The following is a 21,446-nucleotide window of genomic DNA, read 5'->3' as shown; positions in this document are numbered from 1 at the left end:
GGAAGAGAAGAGATAAAACTGTCACTGTATGCAGACGACATGATACTATACATAGAAAGCCTTAAGGACTCAACCTCCAAAACTACTTGAACTGATTAATCAACTCAGCAAAGTAGCAGGATATAAGATTAACATTCAGAAGTCAGTTGCATTTCTGTATACCAGCAATGAAATATTAGAAAAGTAATACAAAAATACGATACCGTTTAAAATTGCACCTCACAAAATCAAATACCTCGGAATACACCTGACCAAAGAGGTAAAGACCTATATGCCGAGAACTATAAAACTTTCATCAAAGAAATCAAAGGAGATGTAAAGAAATGGAAAGCTATTCCATGTTCCTGGATTGGAAAAATCAATATTGTAAAAATGGCCATACTACCCAAAGCAATCTACAGATTCAAGGCAATCCCTATCAAATTACCCAGGACATTTTTCACAGGACTAGAACAAACAATCCAAACATTTATATGGAACAATGAAAGACCCAGAATTGCCAAAGCAATCCTGAGAAACAAAAACCAAGCAGGAGGCATAACTCTCCCAGACTTCAGGCAATGTTACAGAGCCACAGTCATCAAAACAGTGTGGTACTGGTATCAAAACAGACAGACAGACCAATGGAACAGAATAGAGAACCCAGAAATAAACCCTGACACCTATGGTCAATTAATCTTTGACAAGGGAGGCAAGAACATAAAATGGGAAAAAGAAAGTCTATTCAGCAAGCATTGCTGGGAAAACTGGACAGCTGCATGCAAAGCAATGAAACTAGAACACACCCTCACACCATGCACAAAAATAAACTCCAAATGGCTGAAAGACTTAAATATACGACAGGACACCATCAAACTCCTAGTAGAAAACATAAGCAAAACACTCTCTGACATCAACATCATGAATATTTCCTCAGGTCAGTCTCCCAAAGCAATAGAAATGAGAGCAAAAATAAACCCATGGGACCTCATCAAACTGAAAAGCTTTTGCACAGCAAAGGAAACCAAAAAGAAAACAAAGAGACAACTTACAGAATGGGAGAAAATAGTTTCAAATGATGCAACTGACAAGGGCTTAATCTCTAGAATATATAAACAACTTATACAACCCAACAGCAAAAAAGCCCATCAATCAATGGAAAAATGGGCAGAAGACCTGAATAGACATTTCTCCAAAGAAGATATATAGATGGGCAGCAAACACATGAAAAAAAAAATGCTCAACATCCCTGATTATTAGAGAAACGCAAATCAAAACCACCATGAGATACCACCTCATACCAGTCAGAATGGCCATCATTAATAAATCCACAAATAACAAGTGCTGGAGGGGCTGTGGAGAAAAGGGAACCCTCCTGCACTGTTGGTGGGAATGTCAACTGGTACAGCCACTATGGAGAACAGTTTGGAGATACCTTAGAAATCTATCCATAGAACTTCCATATGACCCCGCAATCCCACTCTTGGGCATATATCCAGACAAAACTCTACTTAAAAGAGACACATGCACCCGCATGTTCATTGCAGCCCTATTCACAATAGCCAGGACATGGAAACAACCCAAATGTCCATCAACAGATGATTGGATTCGGAAGATTTGGTATATATACACAATGGAATTCTACTCAGCCATAAAAAGAATGCCATAATGCCATTTGCAGCAACATGGATGGAACTAGAGAATCTCATCCTGAGTGAAATGAGCCAGAAAGTCAAAGACAAATACCATATGATATCACTTATAACTGGAATCTAATATCCAGCACAAATGAACATCTCCTCAGAAAAGAAAATCATGGACTTGGAGAAAAGACTTGTGGCTGCCTGATGGGAGGGGGAGGGAGGGGGAGGGATCGGGAGCTTGGGCTTATCAGACACAACTTAATAGATTTACAAGGAGATCCTGCTGAGTAGCATTGAGAACTTTGTCTAGATACTCATGTTGCAACAGAACAAAGGGTGGGGAAAAAAATGTAATTGTAATGTATACATGTAAGGATAACTTGATCCCCTTGCTGTACAGTGGGAAAATAAAAAAAAAAAAATTTGAGGACTAGCAGTTAATGATTTGGCATTGTTACTGCTGTGACTCAGGTTTGATCCAGGAAACCTCTACATGGTGTATATGTGACAGTAATTATAATAAAGAGAAATAAAGATATAAACATTTGAAAAAAAAAAAGAAAATTTTCCAAATAGTGGAAACACTCCCCCAAGTGGAAGAAGCACAACGAAGTCCATACCAAAATAAAATCCAGAAGAAATATATCAAGACACATACCAATCAAACTGACAAAATTAAATTCAAAGAAAAAAATATTAAGAGTCCCAAGAGAGAAGCAACAAATCACATTTAAGGGAATTCCCATAAGGCCAGCAGCTGATCTCTCATCAGAAACTCTACAAGCCAGAAGGGAGTGGCAAAATATATTTGAGGTGATGAAGAGGAGGAAACGAGAACCAAAAATACTCTACCCAGGAAAGCATTAATTCAGATTTGATGGAGAGATCAAAAGCTTCACAGACAAGCAAAAACTATGAAAATTCAGCACTTCCAAAACAACTCTACATCAACTACTAAAGGAACTTCTCTAAGCAGAAAAGGAAAAGACATAATTAGAAACAATATTAAAAATGAAGAAGCTCACTGGTAAAGGAAAAGATAACTAAAAAGTAGGTGAGATCACCCATTGACAAATATGATATCTAAACTAGCAAGCATAAGAAGAGGAGAGGACAAATGCAGAACACTGAAAATACATTTTAAATTAAGGACACCAGCAAGACAAAACAATTCTGCACACATATAGATGGATATATCAAAATACAAGGGGAACTACTAGTTAAATAACTATAATGGTCACACACATAACATGAAAAACCAAGCCAAACATAACACTAAACATGGTCAGCAAGTTCGAGGATATACAAAAAGAGGACGGGAAGAAAAAAGACCCCAAATAGCAATAAAAAAATTAAGTAAATGACAATAAATACATACTTACCCATAATTACACTGAATATAAACTGATTAAATGTTTCAACTAAAAGGAAAAGACTACATGGATTCAAAAAGCAAGACCCATATATATGCTGTCTACAGGAGACCTGTTTCATATCTAAGGACACATACAGACTTAAAGTGAAGGGATTGAAGAACATATTACATGCAGATGGAAATTATAGAAAGGTAGGAGTAGCAATATTCCTATCAGACAAAATATATTTTAAAATAAAGGTCACAAGATACAAAGAAGGACATTAAATAATTATTAAAGGATCAATACAAAAAGAAGAAATAACAATTTTAAATATATATGCACCCAATGCAGGAGTAGTATAATATATAAGGCAACTACTAACAGCCATAAAAGGGGATATTGACAGTAATACAATAATAGTGGGGAATTTAACACCCCACTTATAGCAATGGACAGATCATCCAGACAGAAAATTGGCAAGGAAACACAGGACTTAAATGATATACTGAAACAAATAGATTTAACTGATAGCTACGGAACTTTTCACCCCAAAGCAATAGAACATACTTTCTTATCAAGTGCACATGGAACATTCTCCAGTATAGATCATATCTTGGGCCACACATCAAGCCTTAACAATTTTTTTAATTAAATTATTTTACACATTTTCCTCCGGTCACAATGTTACACGACTAGAAATAAACTACAAAGAAAAAAAACAGCAAAAAACACAAACTCTTGAAAGCTAAACAATATGCTACTAAATGACCAATGGATCTTTTAAAAAATCAAAGAGGAAATTAAAAGATACACGGAGACAAATGACAATAATCCAAAACCTATGGGACACAGCAAAAGCAGTTCTGAGAGGGAAGTTTATAGCAATACAATCTTATCTCAGGAAAGAAGAAAAAATGCAAATAAACAACTAACCTTACACCTTAAACATCTCAAGAAAGAAGAACAAAGATCAAAATCAGTAAAAGGAAAGAAATCATAAAGATTAGAGCAGAAATTAATAACATAGAGACAAAGAAAACAATTGAGAAGTTCAATGAAACCAAAAGTTGGTTCTTTTAAAAGATCAAGAAAATTGATAAACTATTAGCCAGAATCATCAAAAAAAAAAGGGAGAGGGGTCAAATCAATAAAATTAGAAATGAAAAAGGATAAGTTACAACTGACAGTGCAGAAATACAGAGGATCCTAAGCGACTACTATGAGCAACTGTATGCCAATAAAATGGACAACCTAGAAGCAATGGACAGATACTTTAAAAGGTACAACCTACCAAGACTGAGCAAGGAAGAAATAGAAGCTATGAATAGACCAATCACAAGTACTGAAACTGAAAATGTGATTTAAAAATTTCCAAAAACATAAGTCCAGGACCTGATGGCTTCACAGTTGAGCTCTACCAAACATTCAGAAAAGAGTTAACCTCTTCTTCTGAAACTTTTCCAGAAATTGCATAGGAAGGAACACTCCCAAGCTCATTCTGTTAACCCACCATTACCCTGATACCAAAACCAGACAAAGATACCACAAAAAAAAGAAAATTACAGGACAATATCACTGATGAACATAGATGCAAAAATCCTCAACAAAATATTAGCAAACTGCATACAAATATATATTAAGGAGCTCATACACCATGATCAAGTAGGATTTATCCCAAGGATGAAAGATTCTTTAATATATGCAAATCTATCAATATGATACACCAAATCAACAAACTGAAAAATAAAAACCATATGATCATCTCAATAGGTGCAGAAAAAGGTTTTGACAAAATTCAACAGGCATTCCAGATAAAAACTCTCCAGAGAGTGGGCACAGAGGGCAAGTATCTCAACATTATAAAAGCCATTTATGACAAACACAAAGCTAATCTCATTCTTGGTGATGAAAAGCCTTTAAGTGTTTCCACTAACATCAGGAACAAGACAAGGATGTCCCTTTCATAAATGTTATTCAACATAGTCTTGGAAGTCCTAGCCATGGCAATCAGAGAAGAAAAAGAAATAAAGGAATCCAAATTGGAAAGGGAGAAGTAAAAATATCCCTGTTTGCATATGACATGACTCTATACCTAGAAATTCCTAAAGACACAACCATAAAACTATTAGAGCTCATCAATGAATTTGGTAAAGTTGCAGGATACAAAAATAATACAGAGAAATTGCTTGCATGTCTATATACTAACAATGAAAGATCAGAAAGAGAAATTGGGGGAACAATCCCATTTACCACTGCATCAAAAAGAATAAAATACCTAGGAATATACCTACCTAAAGAGACAAAAGACTTGTACTCTGAAAACTATAGGACACTGATGAAATAAATCAAAGAGGACACAAATAGATGGAAAAATATACCATGCTATTGGATTGAAAGAATCAATAGAGTCAAAATGACAATACTACCTAAGGCAATCTACAGATTCAATGTAGATTGAATTACCTATCAATTTTCCAATGACCTTCTTTATAGAACTAGAACAAAATATTTTAAAATTTGTATGGAAACAGAAAAGACCTTGAATAGCCAAAGCAACATTGAAAAAAAAAATGGAACTGGAGGAATCAGGCTCCCTGACTTCAGACTCTACTACGAAGCTACAGTCATCAAGACAGTATGGTACTGGCACAAAAAGAGAAAGACAGATCAATATAAAATAAGAGAAAGCCCAAATATAAACCCAAATACTTATGGTCAACTAATCTATGACAAAGGAGGCAAGAACCTACAGTGGAGGAAAGATAGTCTCTTCAATAAATGGTACTTGGAAAATTGGACAACTGCATGTAAGAGAATGAAATTAGGACATGGTCTAACACCATACACCAAAAAAAAATTCAAAATGGATTAAAGACCTAAATGTAAGGCTACACACTATAAAACTCCTAGAGGAAAACATAGGTAAAATGCTCTTTGGCATAAATCACAGCAACATCATGTTTAATCCACCTCTTAAAACAAAGACAATAAAAACACAAATAAACCAATGGGACCTAATTAAACTCCAAAGCTTCTGCACAGCAAAGGAAACCACTAAAAAATGAAAAAACAACCCACAGAATGGGAGAAAAATTTTGCAAATGACTCCACCAACAAAAGTTTAATCTAAAAATATACAAACAACTAATATAACTCAACAACAACAAAAAAAACAATCCAATTGAAAAATGGGCAGAAGACCTAAATAGACTTTTCACCAAAGACATATAGATGGCATATGAAAAAAATGCTCAACATAGCTAATTATTACAGAAATGCAAATCAAAACTACAATGAGGTACCACCTCACATGAGTTAGAGTGGCCATCATTAACAAATTAATAACAAATTCTGGAAAGGATGTGGAGAAAAGGGAATCCTCCCACACTGTTAGTAGTAATGTAAATTGGTACAACCACTATGGAAAACATCATGGAAATACCTCAGAAAACTAAAAACTACCATATGACCCATCAATCCCACTCCTGGGCATATATCCACACAAAAATTTCACTGAAAAAGATACACGCACCAGTGTGTTCACTGCAACACTATTCACAATAGCCGAGACATGGAAACAACCCAAATGCCCAGTGACGGATGAATGGATTAGGAAGATGTGGTACATGTATATAATGGAATGCTACTCAGCCATAAAAAGGACAAAATAATGCCATTTGTAGCAACATGGATGGAAGCAGAGACTCTCATACGAGTGCAGTAAGTCAGAAAGAGAGAGAGAGACAACATATGATATCACTTATATGTGGAGTCTAAAATATGGCACAAACGATCTATCTACAAAACAGAAAAGATCATGGACATGTAGGACAGACTTGTGTTTGTCAAGGGGGAAAGAGATGGAGTGGGGTTGATTGGGATTCTGGGGTTAATAGATGAAAACTCTTGAATCTGGAGTGGACAGTCAATGATATCCTGCTGTATAGCACAGGGAATATATATCTAATCACTTATAATGGAACATGATTGAGAACAATGTGAGAAAAAGAATGTATATATATATATATATATATATATATATATATATATATATGACTGGGTCACTTTGCTGTAGAGCAGAAATTGACAAAATACTGTAAATCAATCACAATAAATTTTTTAAATTAATAAAAAATAAAAATAAAATAAATGCCTATTACTCACATATGCAATATTTTAACCTGAGAAGATTACATTTTGTTATTGTTATTGCCACACTATTCACGATAGCCAAGACATGGAAACAACCTAAATGTCCCTCGACAGATGATTGGATTAGGAAGATGTGGTATATATACAGAATGGATTACTACTCAGCAATGAAAGAGAATGAAATAATGCCATTTGCAGCAACATGGATAGAACTAAAGACTCTCATACTGAATGAAGTAAGTCAGAAAGAGAAAGACAAAAACCATATGATATCACATATCTGGAATCTAATATATGGCACAAATGAACCTTTCCACAGAAAAGAAAATTACATATTTTAAATCAAGGAAACAAATTCTGTTATTGTAGAAGTAAGCTGCAGAACACAAAAAATATTTTTCTGTTTTAAATGGTTAGCTTCAGAACTGTGGAAAAAATGCTTTGAGATCTTTCTGGTCATAGCAGTAGTGAATTTGAATAAAACTTCAATAAATTTTTTAAAAGGCATTCATCTAATCTCTACTAAAAAAGAACAAAGCCCACTATTTATTTCATCTATTTTTCAGATAAAAATATATAAACTTTCAGATAAAGTCAGTACCAGTATGATTCTCTTTTGTCCCATTTATCACATAAATAATCATTACTATGGAATTGGTATTAAATATGCTATTCATGTTTTGAAAGGGGGAAAGACAGAGAGGAACAATTCCCATAGACACAATGTACAGTATCTTTTGTGATTGTTTTTAGTTAGTGTAAATAGGATTCTTCTCTATATAACATTCAGTGTTGCTGTTTTCACTTATACATTTTCTAAAGTTATCAATTTGTTAAGCTAGATCTGATTCACTTATCTTAATTGCTATATAATAATCTATGATGTGAATATATCATAATTTATTTTTCCATTCCACCACTAACGGACATATAGATTCATATTACAAGTAGCCCTCTAATGAACAACTGTTCATTTCTCCTTCTTATACACATGGGAAGGCTTTTGCAGCACTGTCCAATATAACTTTCTACAATGATGGCAATTCTCCATGCTGTGGCTAGAAAGAATTTGAAATGTGTCTAATGTGACTGAGGAACTGACTTTTTCATTTTATGTAATTCTAATTAGTTTAAATATAAATTTAAACAGCAATATGTGATCAGTGGCTATCATATTGGACAGTGCAGCTTTAGAATATGTGCCCAGAAGTAGAATTGCTATGCCCTGTGGTATATTCTTTTACAAAAACGTACTTCTCTTTGCTCTCCAAAGTGACTGTGCCAATTTACACTCCTACCAGCAGAATTACCACTGCCCCAGAGCCAGGACAGCATTTGTACTTGTCAGACTTTCCCTTTTTTCTCAATCTGAAGAGTTCAAAATTGTATCTTGTTTTTGCTTTAATTTGCATTAATCCTATAAGTAGTAAAAAAAAAATGGAATCTTTTCATATTTTTTATTGACCATCTGGGTTTCTGCTTCTCTTTCAAATAGATACAGCTTGCCTATCTGTATCCTTTTTCCAGCAGGTAATGTCTTTTTCCATGTTAATTTTCAAAAGCCGTTATAATTCTTATTCCTTCCCATCCCTACCCTGACAACTCTCACCAAAGCAGTCTCTTGGATTTAAAGAACTGTTCCACCACTTTTTATATGGCACAGAGCTGGGTGTGTATTAATGACAGTAACCACATCCCAGTCTCACACAATATCCAACATGGAGGTCTGGCACCTTGCCTTCCAATGTGGAATATATGGTACCTAATCTCTTCTTGGTATTAGGGTCTCAGGTGGAACTAAGTCAACAGCAAAGTTTCTACTTTTGTATCTTATTTGCATTTCCATGCACATCTGAGTATGCTCTTTAGATTTGCTTTCAGATGAGTATATTTATAGAATATCTCCCAGAAATGCTGAGCAAATTTGGGAATTCATCTTATGAATAAGCAAAATTTTATGGGTTGGTAAATAAGAAAAACAAGAAAAAAATAGGTAATACATTCTGGAATAATACATTTCATGGCATTTAATCTACTGAAGATCACAGACTTGCAGGGACTGTCTTCTTGCCTCATAAAGAACAAGAGCATGAACACATTCTCATTCTAAGAGGCAACAAAAGGCTCCTCTAGAGTCAGTTACACAGAGAAAGGGGAATCAAAGCAGCAACCCCACAAACCATGTGTTATATTATGGGAAATTTTAATATTGAGCAATGTACTTCTCCTTTATCTCTCTAAAGGGAGAAGCCATAGGAATTTTGATTTGTAGCCACTGATGATCAGTTCTGTTTGGAATCACTGGTGAAAGGGTGAAGCAGTGATTGAGAATGGGTAGATTAAGATAGGTCTATTCAGTGGGAGAGGAGTTCAATCTCTCCAACAAATGTTTGGGTGATAAACCTGAGTAACACAGGGAATTCCCATTGTGGCTCAGTGGCAACAAACCCTACTAGTATCCATGAGGATGTGGGTTTGATTCCACAATCCACTCAGTGGGTTAAGGATTCGGTGTTGCCATGAGCTGTGGAGTAGTTTGCAAATGTGGCTCGGATCCTGCATTGCTGTGGCTGTGATGTAGGTGGGCAGTTAGAGCTCTGATTTGACCCCTAGCCTAGGAACTTCTATATGCTGCAGGTATGGCCCTAAAAAGCAAACTAACTAACTAACTAAATAAAATTTTTTAAAAAGCTAAATAACATGAATTATTCTTCGGTGGTGACCGGAGATATGGCCAGAGCTCATGGGAATGACATGGGCACAACAAAGACCCTAGATCTATGGATGTGAGGGGAAATTTCTGAAAAATAACTTATCCAAAATATATTTTATTATAAGGGCCAGGATTTTCTGCATCTCTGGGGGAGTAAGAATCTAGAAAATGGGATTGAGGAGTCAGACTACAGGAGATAGAAGGCAAAGATTCCGCTTTCACAAATCAGAAAGGCATTGAATATTTAAAGCCCCTCACCCCTTACCCACTGACTTCAGTCACCATAACACTCTTTTTTCTATTAATATCTAATTAATACAAATTCTTCTATCTTGGCACTTATCCAAAAAATGCCAAAAGTCCTGCTCTTCTGATTTTTCCCAGGGATTTTGTAATGGAGTATCTGGGTACCAAACGCCCCCATCCTCATCATCACCACAATATCAGCAACTCTGTAGCTGACTAAACACTTCCAAACATCACTGTGAAGGCCAATTACCTGTTTAGGGGACAGAATTCCAAGTGATGGAAAGAAGAAAGGGCATTGTGTTGCAGTTGATTAGGTAATATAAACTACTTGCTAATAGTAAATCAATTCTATAATTTCCTTCTGGTCCTACAAGAAATTCTATGTGTTTGCGTCTAAACATACTTTTATAAAATATTTTAAAGCCTATTTAAGTTTCCTTGCTATTACATAGATAAAGTGGAAAGAGTAAAACTCCTCTGCTTCTAGATGAAACCTACCACCACCAACACATTGTTATTTGTAACAAGGTGTGCGTTTAAAATTGTTCGGCTTTGTTCCTCCAGCTCCCTTCATCTGCAACAAACATTCTTAACAGATTCCTTAAATCTTTTTGATAGTTCTCTCTAAATATTTTAAGCCTATGGAATGATTTTCTTTTCTGTGGAAAGGTTCGCATGATATGTGAGGAAAAAGAATGCACACATGTATGTGTAACTGGGTCATCTTGCTGTACAGTAGAAAATTGGCAGAACACTGTAAACCAGCTACAATGGAAAAATAAAAATCATTATAAATGAAAAAATAAATAAATAAATAAACCTATGAAATGATCTTATCCTAGATACTACCATTCCACGATTTTTTTTTTCTCTTTTAACTCAATCAATAGTCTCAGGCAATTTTTCATTTGAGTACACATAAGTAGGTTTACCACATTTGTTTAGTGGTTACATAATTCAACTTTCTTTTCTTAACAGCCACTTGGAGCAACATCTAAGCATGTGTAAGAAAAGAAAAAGTATTCGCAGACTCTAATCAGCATAAAAGTTATACACACATAAAAAAGTTGAATACACATAACATACAGACGCACACACATAAATATACATATGCTATCTGCTAATAATGTAATATTTCAGGAGAATGCTCAGTATTTACAGAAGGCCCAAAGGATGCACATTATTACTAAATAAAGAGATGAAGTACTGAAATGGATATTGCCTTCCTTTTATTCAAAGAAGGGCAATGTTTTGTGTGCCGAGAATTTGACATTTTGCTTAAGGGTAAAATGAGAAAATATTTAAGTAGGCATTAGAGAAAAGCAGAGAAACTTGAGTAGTAATAGCAAAATGCTAGTAAAAGGACCACACAAATTAGTCCCAGCTCTTTAGGCAAAGGTTGGAACAATATAGAATAGGCCTATCAGAAATAACGGTATAAAAAAACCGTACAGAAGTAGAATCTAATATGAGAAGCTTTTAGTCTATGACTATTCACAGCCAAAATATGCCTGGTAATAGAAGAGTGTGAGAAAAAATTATCAGATGGGAAAAATATTTGAGCATATACATCCTTCCAAGGCTACCTCTAATGCTGAGAACAGGCAAATCAATAATTCAGCCTTTAACGCTGTCTAAAAACGTACAGCAGGGTTGGTACAATTTAGTAAATGCCATCCATCCACAAAGCGCCATACCAAGCCAGTTTCCAACAGCCAACATTTTCCATCTTATTTTCTCTATAATATTTAGCTTTCTGCTTTAATTACACTTGATATTTGTAAAGAGAAAGCTGGCGTTGTAATAATTGGATAGATTTTTTATCTATGTTGGCAGAAACAGAATTTTCTCTTATATTTGAAGAGCGATACAAAAGCAAAACTTCCTTTTCTCACAAACTCAATGCCAAAACTATCCTCTGAGTCACACAGTTTCTTTAAATCATGTTATTCTGAAAGTGGAGATGTGCTATCTTAAAGCTGCTGCCAGGATCACACTGTTCCTCAGTTAGTACCAAAAAACTACCAGTGTCAGTTCATCAAAATGCATATACCTCTCCAAGACAGTCTTTCCTTTCCTCCTTTCTTTCCTTTGCTACTTTCTTCTGACCTATCCACATTTTCCTTTCTTTCTTTCCTTGTATCCTTTCTTTCTTTCCTTTTTTCTTTCTATTCTTCTTTTTTCTTTCTGCCTCCCTCTAGGTCTCTTATCTAGGATCCAAGAGAGAGCAAAGTAATGGCAACCTTTTAAAATCAGAGAGCCAAAAGAAATTTGGAGGATCCCAATATAGCAAGGAAATTTTCCTCCTAGTCAGATTTTTCCCACAAGATAATTCCAGACTGAGCTTCAGAAACTCAGCACAGCATCTTCATCCTTAAAGAAAAAATGAATCTCCTTAAAGGAAAGAAAAATTATGGTGAATTGAAGATTTTAATATCTATAAAGCATTGTAATTATTGAAAATAAAGTTTCTTAATATTAACCAAATAGAAATGTATTCCTACTTAAAGTTGCATTATGAAATCTTGGAAAGAAATCCTTTTTAATATGTACTAATGGCATTGTAACTTGACTGACCAGACAAAAAACAAATATATATCTGTAAGTTGTTACAAAGCAGGTTTCCTAAGTTCTAAGTTATTCTCAGTTTTTTTTTTACACAAGAAACATTTCTTTAAATTTCAGAATTCGCTTTTCAAGCAAAATAGGTCACTCTCCAAGCACACAGCTACCAAAATTTCCATTTATATATTCAAATACCTGTTTTGAAAGGACAATTACCTGTTTTCAGTCACAACTTAGGTGTAAATCCCTAAAATTTTAGCTGACAGGTTTTACTATGTAATAAAACATGTCAAATCCAAACCGACAAGTGGATTTCATTTTTGGAGGGTTTTTCCTCACACCTTTTTCCATTATAATACAAGTACTACTTAGCCATATGATTTTCTGCAAAACTTAACCAAAAATGTAAAACATAATGCATGTCTCAACATCTTAACACTCTTATGGAAGGCTCTAGGCGAGGGGAGGGGAAGAGTCTTACTAAATTCAGAAAAGTGTGCTGTCTGTAAATGAAGAGGCTGCCAGCTTTCATCTGTTCGTTCTCTAGGTACTTTCATGCCTGCCTTCTAAACCAGAAGGAGGACAGTTAGCCCACCCCTTGCTGCATCTCTGAAATTCTTCAGTTGCTCAGTTTGTGGACTTGGAATATCACATCGTCCAGCCACACTTATTCTAAACAGACGATCTGGACACAGAGAGATGTCAGCCAATAAGCTTAACCACTGCGTTTGCAGCTTATATTTTAATGAAGATCTGGAGAGATGTAAAAATGCAATGCAATTATCCTATTAAATATACACATGGACTATTTGTTTAATCTAAGTGGAAATTATAGGTAATACATTATGTTTATTTTATGTCACAATTGATATTACAAATAAATACTGATATAGCAAGTTACATAAACACTAAAGTGATTTTAACATGGGTATTGGTTACAGTTTGATGTGTGGATTAAGATATAGTTCACTAAAATTGTCTGTGTGTGAATGTGTGTAAAATCTATCCACCACCCAGTCATTAGTATGGGTATTAAACAATAAAAATCGGTACTCTAGTCCAGCTACAACAAAACTTCTTAACTTCTTAGATGAAAAGAAAAAGGTTTAAGAATCTTTCTGCATACAAACTTTTAATTATTTAACTTTATAACCTAACAATAGTAACAATAGATATTTACAATCTTAATTGCTCATACAATTGCCTGAATGTTAAATAGAAAATGATATTTATGTATTATCAAATGTCGTATAACAAAAGAAAAGCTTCCTGGTTATTAAAAGTGGACCACTAGTGCCCCCTTTTGATATGAAAAATGAATGATTATTCTCAGGACTTGAAAAGACACTCTAAGCTAATCCCTTAAAATCTGTTTCCAAGTCAATTTATGCCAATTCTTTTCTGATTTACCAATAAATCTCCCCTTTTTCTCCTAAAATGTTGACTATTCTAATGTTTTACTATTGCGAGTTACCTTCCTAGGAAACATTATAAAGTCAGGGAATCCTGTTAATTCTTATACATATTCAAACTCCTTTACTGAAATTGAGCTTTAAAATCAATTCCGGGGGAAAAAAATCATACTTTTAAAAAATATTTCTATCATCATTGGTTTTAGATTTGATTGCATGAAAGCTAATAAACCTGAATCTATACCTGCCTTAATCACATTAAATGTCATGTTGCCTCGCTTTTCACCAAATTCAAGCTGATACTCAGACACAATCATTCATTACATTCCTTTATGACATAACATAAAGGGCAAAAGGCAGCATGATAGATTAAAAAGATATTATGGTCCAATATTAATTACAGTATCAGCACCTTTTTCCAGCTCAGACTGCATATAAATGTCTATTTTCATTTTTACATTCAGAACATACTTTGAGGGAGAATGGATCTACTGCACAGACAAAGGAAATGGGAATTTTGGTTGGATACTCTCATGTCAGGATGGTACCACATATGAGCAAACTAGAAAATTTGGAATCTCTGTCTTTAACCCAATCTGGTTTTTGTACAATTATTTTAAGAATGTAAGGTTGGGAGATATTAGACAAATCACCATTTGGCCATATACAAGAAAACAGAAACCTTCTTGTATTAAGCATAAATTTATATTTATTATAAAACAGAAAATTTTCATAATAAATATTAATATTAATAAATAAATATTAAATATTAAATAAAATACTTCTCCAGGAAATGAAAATTCCAGCATCTTTTTTCCAAATAATTTTATAAAAATATAACAAAATAATCATTTTAAGAAGTGAGATACTAAAATAAATCATACTGTATTAAGTTATAATAGTTTTCTTAGTGTTGGGCATTTTACAGTAAACTTGTGAAATCTCCCATTAGTAAAAGTGCACACAAATCAATAACTTGTAACACTGTTTAAATATGTCAAAATAAAAATGTTCAATATTTAGACCATGTTTAATCAAACTATAAATTTATATTGAAGATCAACCTCAGAAAAAATTCAGCTTCAATTGGAAATGTCATGCTGAGCCTTCAAATAAGCTTGATAAATGGTCCTTTTATCTATTAGGCTCAATTCATATTTTGCTACTTTCCCTTATTCCATGTAATTATTATCCATATCTCATTAATAATTTTGCTTTCTGAAAAATACGATGACTTTGTGGATATTTTCAATCCTTCCTACTGCCTGCTTCAGGATTGTGTTTTTTTCCCACTGATGCAATGTAACTTTCACACATAGAGAATGACAACCACTCCAATTTGGTGATGCAAAAAGAACTGACTACATGAAGTATACCTGGCCTTAATGACATGTTTCTCAATGCTGTATTTCAAATTGGAAAGTTCTACTCTGGGAAAGTATGGAAGACCCGGGAAGTGGCAAAAGGGGGACAATTTCTGAATGGATACGTTCTTAGCTGTCAAATCAATGACTCTCCTATAGCTCATCCTTTTGACCAGGAGGAACAGCAGGGTGAGGACTGCTGACTTTGCTAGTTGTTCTCCTTTCCCGGGATTCTGACAGAGTCACTTCTAGCTACTAAAAATCTGTGGTGTGATCCAGATGTTTCCATTCCACTTTTTCGCTTTGGATTTTCAAAAATATACAAAGGGATCTCTCTAAATTCAGAATAATAAATGAGAAAGCAATTTAAATTATAATCCTATTTTTTAAGAAACAATAATAATGACATTCTATCACTGAAAAACTAAAATGTATTTGATTTCTAGCTTTAACTCATTGACTGCATTTAATTATAGCCCTCATTTTATTATCACTACCAACAACCATATGTGGGGCACCTTTGAATATGTTCTCTCTGACACTCAGAGGCCAATTCTCTCTGAATGTAAACTACACACAGTACAGCTGCAGAGTTCTGCTGCTGGTGTGCAGACACTACAGAAATGAAATTGCTGCTAAGTTGAATTGCCTTAGTAAATATCTACCTTAAAAAGGAGGAAGGCAGGAAGGTGTCAGGCATATGGAGGCTTTAAGGCATATTATATATTATATTTAGAAATTTCTGATTTTCTTCTTGCCATTCAGAGTAAGATCCCTACTATTTTGGTCATAAAGGAGACAGCAATATATACAGTTAAAATGTTGCTATTATAATCAAAAGGACTGTCAAAGAGAGAGCAAATGTGATCTCTGCAGATGGGAAGAAAATCATTTGTATAGAGACTAAAGAAATTGAACCCTAAATTATAATTTTTAATCCATATGTACCAGTTATACCAATGTTTACAATATTTGGGAAAATAACTACTTTCCTTATTCTGTGAATATTTTACTATTTGTTCACATTCTTCTAGTTTTATATTCTCCATCCTATGTTCCCAACTTGGTAGATTTGTGTACTAATTATGAGAATAAAAAAAATATGTTCAGATCTGCAGACCGATCTCTCAAAAACAGATATAAGTATGATTTCAAAATTCTAGGAAATAAAATCAACAGATGTCTAAAAAAAAATGTGTTCAAACATGAAAAAAATAACTAAGGGTGAAAAAGGTGTTTTGAAAAATTAGCAGATACAGCTGTTATACCTGTTACTGATGATTTCCAACTGTAAGTACTTTTTTTCCACAGTAGATCGTGGGAGTTCATGATAACTATAGGTATGATCAAAGCTTATTTCAATGCTTTGAAATGTCAAATGAGTAATTTTATTCTTTTTTATTTTTAAACTATTTGCAGAGACAACACAAAATTATATAATGTTACATTTATTTTAACCTACACTTCTTCCTTCATAAGGTTACTTGTCTAAACATTTCACTAACATTGTGCAATTTTAAACTGAGAAAAAGAACAAAGTTACAAGTGTGACAATTTATCAGGAATAGATTAAGTGACAGCTGTAACTAGAATCAGAATTAGTAGATTATTTTAATAGTTCCAGGAAGAGTATAATTTACAAAAGTATATTCAAATGATGTTAGGATGATAGCAGGAGGAATTATTTGCTTAGCCCAGAGTGATTTCTTTAAATTAAACTTTTATAATATTCACTCCAGCAGAATTATTTTTTTAAAGTGTAGAGATGTGTTCCTTGGTTCAACAATTTATCAATTGGTTTATTGACATGCAGGAAAAATGAGCATTTCCCAAATTTTGCTCAAGTTATGGAATCTATCTGTAAATGTATGATTTTTTAAACCAACTTTTGATAAATTGTCCTTTCTTTTATCAAAGTTCTAGAAAAAGTATATATGCTTCCAAATATTTTGATATGTTACATTGGCTGCATCACATCTTTCTCATAATCTAATTTCTCAGGAAGAATTTAAGCAAAGCTTCATTATGTTCCCTTTACCAAGTTGCTAATATCTAGAAATCTTTCCTTTTTTATTAGAAATTGCCTGAAACACTACTCCTATAAGAAATCTTGACCGTTTAAGAGCTATTAATCCAAATTCTCCTCAAGTCTAATATCTTAACAGTCAATCCTTACTCTACTACCAGAAATAAATAGCCCAATTGACTTCAATATAAATATATGTGTTCCTTGATATGCTGTTTGTGAAGCCTCTTTCATTATTTCAATCAGTAGGTTCTTTTGTAATTCTATCCATTTGTATGCCATTTCTTTTGATTAAAAAAGGAAAAACCTTCTAGAATAACCATTTATCCCCTCTGCAACATTGTGTATATTTAGCCAATTATTAGATGATGATGATGGTGTTAATGTTAATGACAAACATTATTATTGTCATAAATGTTCCTGAAAGGGAATTTGGGAATTGGACTGGATGCCAATCAACTGTTCAATTCCAAATTTTACAATTTTTAAATTTCTCTTTCTAAGCACTCCTTCGTTGGAAGGAATAACATAACAACTACTTATTATCCTATTTGACTTGTGTAAATTTTATGTATTGCAAGATTGAATATATCTGGCAGATCACTGATGGTTCTAATACTTACTATAAACTGAGTCATGACTGTAGAAGGACTATCAATAAAGTAATTACAAGATATCTTTACCCTCACAGTGATTATCTTCTCTTTGAAAGTAAAATAACTCCAGTATAGAACAAAGTCTCTTAGCTATAGAGATTCTTATAGTCTATTTTATATTAAAACTTTGCAGTCAGTATTATATTTACTAGGATAAAACTGTATTTTCACCATTAACTGATAGTAATATTTCCTCAACAGAGAAAGGAAAAAGTAAAGCAAATGATTTAAATACATAAATTGAGCAATAGGTAGATAGGTAAATAGATACATGTTAGAAATTCAAACAAAGATTTGAACTATGTTATGTTATTGATTTTGATTAAATGGAAGAAAGAATGTTTTCAGTACAGTACTATCCATATTGATGATACACTTAATTCAGTTTCCAGTTTGCTTCATGTTTTTGGTTTGCTAAAGACAGAGAAAAAGAGTTATATAGTCTCTGAACAAATATATTAGGAATGTGACAGCAGCACAACCAATTCTTTCTAATCTGAATTGCTACTGGAGAGTCAGGACCTATCAAATTCTACCACAGTCCTCAATGGCCATGTACAAACTCAATAAGTAACCATGTAAAAAATAAACAAATATAAAAGAAAACCTACCATCAATCCATAGACAAAGGGCCAATCATAGAATAATTTATTCATAATTGAAAAAATAAGAGAAAATGTAACTTCAAAATACTTATTAATATAAAACTTCATGTGACCATTCAAACTCCAATTCTATAGATGCAGATTCCGTTCCATACACAAAGCAGTTATAAACAGAAATTAACATTTTATCATCATTATCATTTCACCTGGAAAAAAAGTTCTTAATTGTACCCATGCCTAAGCAGTGCCTTCTAAATGGATTTTGAATAAACTCAGAAATGACATCATAAAACAATTAGCAAAGTTCGTTAAGGGCATTCATTCTAAGTACATCAAGGCTTGGAAAGGAATGACTGCTTTTTAATGGCAGCTCGTCTCCTTGAAATGAATTGTTTTCTTCAATTTCCTCTGTTGGAACTTGTACAGTTGGACACATGCAGTTGATCATTCCTAGCATTTGCATTAATGTGTATGTGCTTGTGAGTGGCCACTATGTGTGAAGTCTAAGGGGACCGCTCCATGTTAATGAGAAACCAAGGAATTCCTCTAGCAGCATCTGGCATAAGTGTGAATCACATAATTTAAAGCTGTCTTACATGCCTGGTTTCAAATTTTAGGTCTTCTTTCTTTAAAAGCACTTTAGTCACCATAATATTAAAAGGGGGAAAGTGTTTTCCCTTGTGTTTCAAGTAGCAATTGTGGATGGGGAATACCGCTACCCCATGTATTGATGGCACAGAATGAACATCACAAGTTCATAGGGCTGCTTGCATTAAAACTTGAAAAGGCAGACATCCCACAGTCAGGTGCATCCCAATCTGACAGTAAGCCTCTTGTGAGCACAGGTCCACAATCTGAAGGCAAAAGCATCAATCAACCGAATTCACTCTAATGCTGAACCCTTTCAATATAAAAGTCCACCTTGTCTTGGACTCAGAGCTTTTTGTTTTTTATACTATTCTTTGTAAATATTATAGTATAGATACTTATCAAAATTTTAAGAATATGTTGCCAGAAACTTTCATGGAAAAACCAAGAATAGTGTGAAACTTGAAATGAAAGTTGCTTTATGTGCATTAAATAAAAATAATTGGTATTATATTTTAATGATGTCCCGAAGTTTAACCCACATGAAACCTTCATTTTGACAATCCTATGATTTTTAAATTTGATTCATATAAAAGTGAACAACTTCACAACACTGAAGACACATTTTCAAGGTAAAGCAAGTATGCAATTAACATTTAAAAACAAATGATTTAATATGTCTTCCTCTGGTACCCAAATCTTAACAGATTTTTGTAATTCCCTGTTTTTGTTACAATTTTACAGAAATGCCAAGCTACAGGTAGATTAAAAATAACAATAAGATGAATGTCTCAGATTTCTCACATGTATATTACTGCACACTCTGTACCAAACTGATATACAAAGTAGAAAATATATGACATACCTGAGAATTAAGAGCTATGATTTAAAGTACATTATTTTACTAGAATTAAGGTGTGGCATGCAGACGTGAAACACTTTGGAAATAATACTCTTAATCTCAGATAGCAAAAATATACCCCAAAATTGGCAGCAATGTGATTTATATAGATAACTTTAGTAAATCTTTATTTTTAGAGATTATGAGTCATAGCACAAAATTTTATTTTTGTAATTAAAATTGCAAAAATTTTAAATGGAGATTAAAATGATCAAAGACAATTACATTAAAATGTTTAAGGGTGAAATTCTTATGGCTCAAATTTCTTTAAGAATTTTACCACTTGAACGCTCTATTTGTCATTGTTATTTGCTTTACCTTAAGTCTTAGTGTAGCAACGATGGCTTCAAAAATGAACCTTCTCTGTGTTTACTGAAAAGAAGGTAAGAACAGAAACAGGAATTTTCCTCCTAAAAGGGACTTCTCCTGAAAATAATAATTAGCTGGTAAAAGGCAATACTGTCTCAGCTGTCAGTAGCCCTAAAATCAGAGTCTCTGATTTGATCAGCTTAATATGATACACAAAGTCCTCTTCAGAAGGCCAGAACTAGCACTGATACAGATAGAGCACGAAAATCTATAGCACCAGTCATTTAACTTCCAGGAATAATCTCAATATATGGGAAATTTAGAAAATCAGAAACGTTCTTCAAAATCTGCAATTTGCACTCCAAATTAAGTAATGCTAAATTATATATAAAAATTCTATTGACATTTTTAATTTTTCCAAAAAATGGATCAGATTACCTCATTCTGAAACAGCAAAGAGGGTCCTGCAATGTGTTCATTTGTATTTTAAACATAAAAAAGAGATTAATTTCCAAAGAAATGGCATTCTAGATTATAGCAGCTCTAAAGAAACAAATAGAAAAGTCCAAGTATTTCAACTGTATTGATAAATCCATATATGCTGAGACATTCTGAATAGAAGAGGGCCAGTTCACTGATTCAGACCTTGCTCCTGGATCATAAGCTGGAACTCAGAACACTGAAGCTAAGGGCTTATTTATGCTCTCTCCTTAAAGGAAAAATCTTATCACCTAGAATTCTTTGAAAATAAGAACTATTCTTACTAATTTCCCATTTTGATTCATATTCAGTAGACAAAGGTATCAGAAAAAATATGTAAAAAATAATCAACTTTTCTTCAAATTTTAGCAGCAAAAAGAAACTAACTCACAATTTCCTTGTCGTTCCGGCTTCACTTTTTCCAATAGATTTCTGGTTTGTTTTGT

The sequence above is a fragment of the Sus scrofa genome, chromosome 2 (assembly GCF_000003025.6).
Source record: "Sus scrofa isolate TJ Tabasco breed Duroc chromosome 2, Sscrofa11.1, whole genome shotgun sequence".
Lineage (NCBI taxonomy): Eukaryota > Metazoa > Chordata > Mammalia > Artiodactyla > Suidae > Sus > Sus scrofa.
This window is presented reverse-complemented; position numbering follows the sequence as displayed.